Here is a 6,000-nt window from a genome sequence, read left to right on the forward strand (position 1 = left end):
GTTCTCTATGGGAGCAAATCTCTCTCCTGCCTCCTTAGGGGCACTTTGGATATTCATAAGGTTATTTTAGGTTGTTACAATGATGGGGGCACCTCCTGGGATTTAGTGTTCCAGGCTGGATGCTCGTTGTCCTGCTGCATACAGAACTGCTACCCCATATCGAAGAAGTTCTCTTTGTCCCAATCAACTCAGGAATATCTTACCAGTCATTCATGTAAATGAAAAACCTCTGCTTTATGTATAAACACTAATAACTTTTTCATAGTGTTACTATACAATGAATTTTCCAGGTTATTTTATCTATAGATTTCATTTCAGGAGAGTAAAAGGAGGGATTACAAAAAATTCATTATAAAAGATAGTGCTGGGTCAGGTTGGGGTTGAGTCCTGCTCCTAGAAATCCCCCAACAGCCAGTCCTACCCAAAGAGAAGCTGAACAAGACATTCTTATTTACTATAACAGACTTAGAGATGAACGCATGTGTTTAGCTTTATTAGAATTCTGTATCACCCCACTCCCAAATTACCTGATTCTCCCAGCACTCACAACCAGCTGAGGAGATTAAAACCACTGTTTTGAGGCTTCTTTCTGGAGTTCACTTAGCCCAGAAGTAGAAGAGATGGTCTTCCTTCCAATTCTCTCTTCATCCTCTTGCATTTAGTCTCTTCCATTTAAAACTGGAGCCCCTGGTCTTAGCAGCAACTTCCTTAAAATAGGGTGTTTTATATTTGCAGTAAGAAAATTATAACACCTGGAGGCTAGCTGTTGGCTAAGAAAGGAACTAGCAAGCTGTTGGCCAGAATAAACCACTAGAGGAGATTTTTTTTTCTAGGTAAGTGGTTTTTAATCTGAGAGCAACACAGTTTGTCAGCTCTGACATAGCATTTCCCTCCCTTTGTGCAGTACATGTTCCCAAAAAGGGGTTTGAAGGTTGATTATATACAGATATAAATATAGATATAGATATAATTCCCTAATCATGATGATTGCAGTGTTCTACTGCTTGGTACATATAGGCTTACAATAAATATTTATTCAGTGGATGAATAAATAGGGAAGGGTTTAAGTCCATCTTCTTTCTACAATGCTATGCTGCCTCTATGTGTACCTGACGAATGCAATAAGGGGCTGGAGAAGCAAGCAAAGGAAAATGCATAAAAATGTATAAGAACAAAGTAAACTTTTCCCACCTTATCAAGATCTCTAAGGAAACCCATAGACCCATATAATAGAGGTTAACAAATAGCTTGCACCAAATTCAGGTACCAGTTTATGGGCTGACAATTGTTCAGAAAGAGACTTGATCTTTACTTTGTCATTTTAAATCCATAGAATTTTTTCACATCTCCAAATGTTTCCAATGAATTCTTCCAATTTCCTTCTCTATACCGTTTTATTCCTGGGAAGGTACTCTGTTCACCTCCGAGGCTGCTGGATCCTGGGTGGTAAGGTGGAGAACAGGCTGGAAGAGCATGACCTGATACTTCTCCAGTTGCTTGTTGACATCAACAGGCCTGTCAACTAGACTGGGCTATATTAAAACAGTATTTCTCTACACGGGCCACCTCTGTATCAGTGGGGAACTTCCCCTTGTGTGTAAGCCCTGTCTTTATTGTACAGGTAGCTTTGAATGTCAAAATGCCATTTTGATCTAAAAACTCTCTCTCTAGAGTGTCCACCCATGAGCTTTAGTATTACCTATTGGCTAAAGAGAAAGAATGGAATCCTCCCTACAGAGGGGGGCTTGTTTGATATTTGGAGAATGCTGTCACACCTTTGAATGTCTTCTCTTGGTTAAATGTCATACTTACCTCCTCTAAACAAGCTTTAATTAATCAAATTTCTTGAAAGTGGTACCCAGAACAAAGTTCTAAATTCTAATTGGTCATCTCCTTGCGAATAAACAAGAACATTTAGAAGGTATTATGGCCAGATGTTCTCAATAGCAGAACTAGTAACTGTTTGGTCAGAATCTTTCCTTGGGGGTATTTGAAGCCTATACTGATAAAGTTGAGAAAAGCATTGCTCTAGGTGATTCCAAATCTCAGTCCTGATCTTGTAATGTGTCTGGGAAAGCCAAGTGATCTTTATTTGAAACTCCAAGACTTGTGGCTAGGGATTATGACATGTTGCTTAAACCCTATTGCTGGAAAGCTGATTTTTTTTTCAATATAAATGCTCTATTTTTATTAATACACATCTTGAGGTGGTTAAGGCATCTAATTTTTTTAAATAATAAATTTATTTTTTATTGGTGTTCAATTTACCAACATACAGAATAACACCCAGTGCTCATCCCGTCAAATGCCCCCCTCAGTGCCCGTCACCCATTCACCCCCACCCCCGCCCTCCTCCCCTTCCACCACCCCTAGTTCGTTTCCCAGAGTTAGGAGTCTTCATGTTCTGTCTCCCTTTCTGATATTTCTACCCACTTCTTCTCACTTCCCTTCTATTCCCTTTCACTATTATTTATATTCCCCAAATGAATGAGACCATATAATATTTGTCCTTCTCCGATTGACTTACTTCACTCAGCATAGTACCCTCCAGTTCCATCCATGTTGAAGCAAATGGTGGGTATTTGTCATTTCTAATGGCTGAGTAATATTCCATTGTATACATAAACCACATCTTCTTTATCCATTCATCTTTCGATGGACACCAAGGCTCCTTCCACGGTTTGGCTATTGTGGACATTGCTGCTATAAACATCGGGGTGCAGGTGTCCCGGCGTTTCACTGCATCTGCATCTTTGGGGTAAATCCCCAGAAGTGCAATTGCTGGGTCGTAGGGCAGCTCTATTTTTCACTCTTTGAGAACCTCCACACAGTTTTCCAGAGTGGCTGCACCAGTTCACATTCCCACCAACAGTGTAAGAGGGTTCCCTTTTCTCCGCATCCTCTCCAACATTTGTAGTTTCCTGCCTTGTTAATTTTCCCCATTCTCACTGGTGTGAGGTGGTATCTCATTGTCGTTGATTTTAAACTGTGTGCAATGTTTACATCATCAGCAACCTATTTAGGGCTGTGGTGCTGACAAGATAGAAGTGGAGTCAGGCCAATGTTGTGTAAACTGATGTCCTTGCATTTATTCTTGGGAGTCTGAGAATTCTCAATAAGAATGTAAAATATTTGCATTTTCATTTAGACGATTATCTAAATAAACACAAACACATTTCGCATCTTCTTGATGACTGCTTTACAACAAAGCAGGCTGTGCTAACTGATATGTATAAGATCTTTATAAGGAAAACTATAACTGATGAAAGGGACCAAAGAATGATAAGTAGAGAAATTTCCATGTTCATGGATAGGAAAACCCAATATATTGTTTAGATCAGTTTTTCCCAACTTGATCTATAGAGACAATGTAATCCCAATAAAAAGATTCCAACAAGTCATTTTATGGACATTGACAAACTGATTCTATAGTTTATATAAAAAGGCTAAAACAAAACCAAACAAAACAGAACAGCTAACAGTATTGAAAAAGAACAAAATTGGAGAACTTGGCATTACCAGACTTCAAGACTTATTATAAAATAAAACTACAATAATCAAAATAGTGTGGTAAAGGGGCACCTGGATTGTTCAGTTGGTTAAGCCTCTGACTTGGTTTCAGCTCAGGTCAGGATCTCAGGGTCTTGAGATCAAGTACCCACATCTGGCTCCCCACTCAGTGGGGAGTCTGCTTCCTTTCTTCCTTTCTCCCTCTTCCCCTCCCCCTGCCCCCCCCCCCACAGTCTGTCTATATTAAATAAATAAATCTTAAAAAAAAAACAGTGTGGGGATGAAAGAACAGACAAATAGATCAGTGGAACAAAATAAAGAATCCAGAAATAGACCTACCCAAATATAGTCAACTGATCTTTAACAGAGGACCAAAGGCAATTCAATGGAGAAATGATAGTCTTTTCAGCAAATGGTTTTGGAAAAACTGGACACCCATATGCAAAAAAAAAAAAAAATGAACCTTGGGGAACATGGGTGGCTCAGTTGGTTAAGTGTCTGCCTTTGGCTCAGGCTGTGATACTGGGAGCATCATGTTGGGCTCCCTGCTCAGCGGAGCCTGCTTCTCCTTCTCCTCCCACTTGGTGCTCTCTGTCACTATCTCTGTCTCTCTTTCAAATAAATAAGATCTTTTTAAAAAATGAATCTTGATACAGAAATTTCAAAAAAATTAACTCAGAATTTTCTGGGGTAGATTGTAAAACTATAAAACCCCTAGAAGGTAACACAGGAGAAGATAACATAGAAGATCTAGGTAACCTTTGCTTTGTAACTTTTTAGATAAAAATACCAAAAATTTGATCCATGAAAGAAAAATTGTTAGTTGAACTTCATTGAAATTAGAACTTCTATTCTGCAAAAGACACTATTAAGAGAGTGAAAAGACAAGCCACAGACCGGGAGAAACTATTTACAAAACACATTATCTGATAAAGGACTGAGATGCAAAATACACAAAGAACTTTTCAAATTCAACGGGAAGAAAATAAACAATTATCAAATTTAAAAATGGGCAGAAGAGCTGAAGAGACATCTGAGCAAAGATGATGTAATGATGGCAAATAAGCATGTCCAAAATACACAAGGAACTCCTAACACTCAACAATATCTCAAATTGTAAACAAAATCTCAGAAACAAAACAAACTCATTAACTTAAGAAAAAATACCTCAAACAAACCATCTAAAAAAATGGGCAATAAAAAAGTATGGGCAATAGATCTGAACAGATATCAAAGAAGATAAGCAGATGGCATTAAGCACATGGAAAGATGTTCAACATCATATATCATTAGGGAACTGCAAATTAAAGCCACAATGAAACACCACCAAACACCCATTAGAAGGATTAATGCAAAAAACTCCTGATATATCAAATGCTGACAATGGTGTGGAACAGGAATGTTCCTGGCAGGAATGCAAAATAGTACAACCATTCCAGAAGTCAATTTGCCAGTTTCTTAAAAAGCTAAACATAGTCCTACCATATGATCCAGCAATCATGCTACTATATATTTACCCAACAAGAGCTGAAAACATGTCTACATAAAAACCTGCACACAGATATTTAACAGGAACTAATAACTGCCCCCAACTGGAAGCAACTGAAAGGTCCTTTAATAGGTGAATGGAAAAACAAACCATGATACTTCCAGATTATGGGTACTATTCAGCAATATAAAAAAAATGAGCTATCTAGCCACAAAAACACAGAGAAACTTTAAATACAAATTGCTAGATGAAAGAGGCCAGTCTGAGAAGGCTACATACAATGTATTTCTAACTCTTTGACATTCTGGAAAGGACAAAACTATAGAAAGGGTAAAAAGATCAGTAGTTATCAGTGTTTGGGGGAGAAAGAGAGAGAAGAATAGCTGAAACATGGGATCCAAGCATTGTACAACTATTCTGCATGATATAATGGTGGATACAGGTCACTATGCATTTGCCAAAATTCATAAATTGTATGACAGAAAAAGTAAAACCTAATGTAAACTACGGATTTCAGTTGTTAATAATGTGGACCGGTATTGGTCCATAAATTTTAGCAAATGAACCACACTATTACAAGATGTTAAAAATAGAGTAAACTGTCAGGGTAGGTGGGGTGGGATATATGGGAATTTGGTGCTGCTTGCTCAATTTGTCTATAAATCTAAAACTGCTCTAAAATATAAAGTCTAACTTTTAAGTGTTAAAAAGTGAGACATTTTAAGAAAAAACAGATAGTACAGAAAGTCAATTGTAGCTTATCTACTTTAATTATTAATTGACTGCAACTACTCATATCAGGATCCATTTTTTTATGTTAATTGGTTTTTGGCCCAGATTCTAATTTACTGACTATGGATTCTGCTATTGTAAATTTTAGGGATTATTATTTTTACCAAGTCATTTTTCTGAGGTCAAATTATGCATATCAAAATGTTTTTCAAATATATTTTTTCTTCTACTAATTTTTAGTCAACAATAAATCATGAACTTCACCATAA

Source organism: Vulpes vulpes, chromosome 12 (genome assembly GCF_048418805.1).
Source record: "Vulpes vulpes isolate BD-2025 chromosome 12, VulVul3, whole genome shotgun sequence".
Classification (NCBI taxonomy): Eukaryota; Metazoa; Chordata; class Mammalia; order Carnivora; family Canidae; genus Vulpes; species Vulpes vulpes.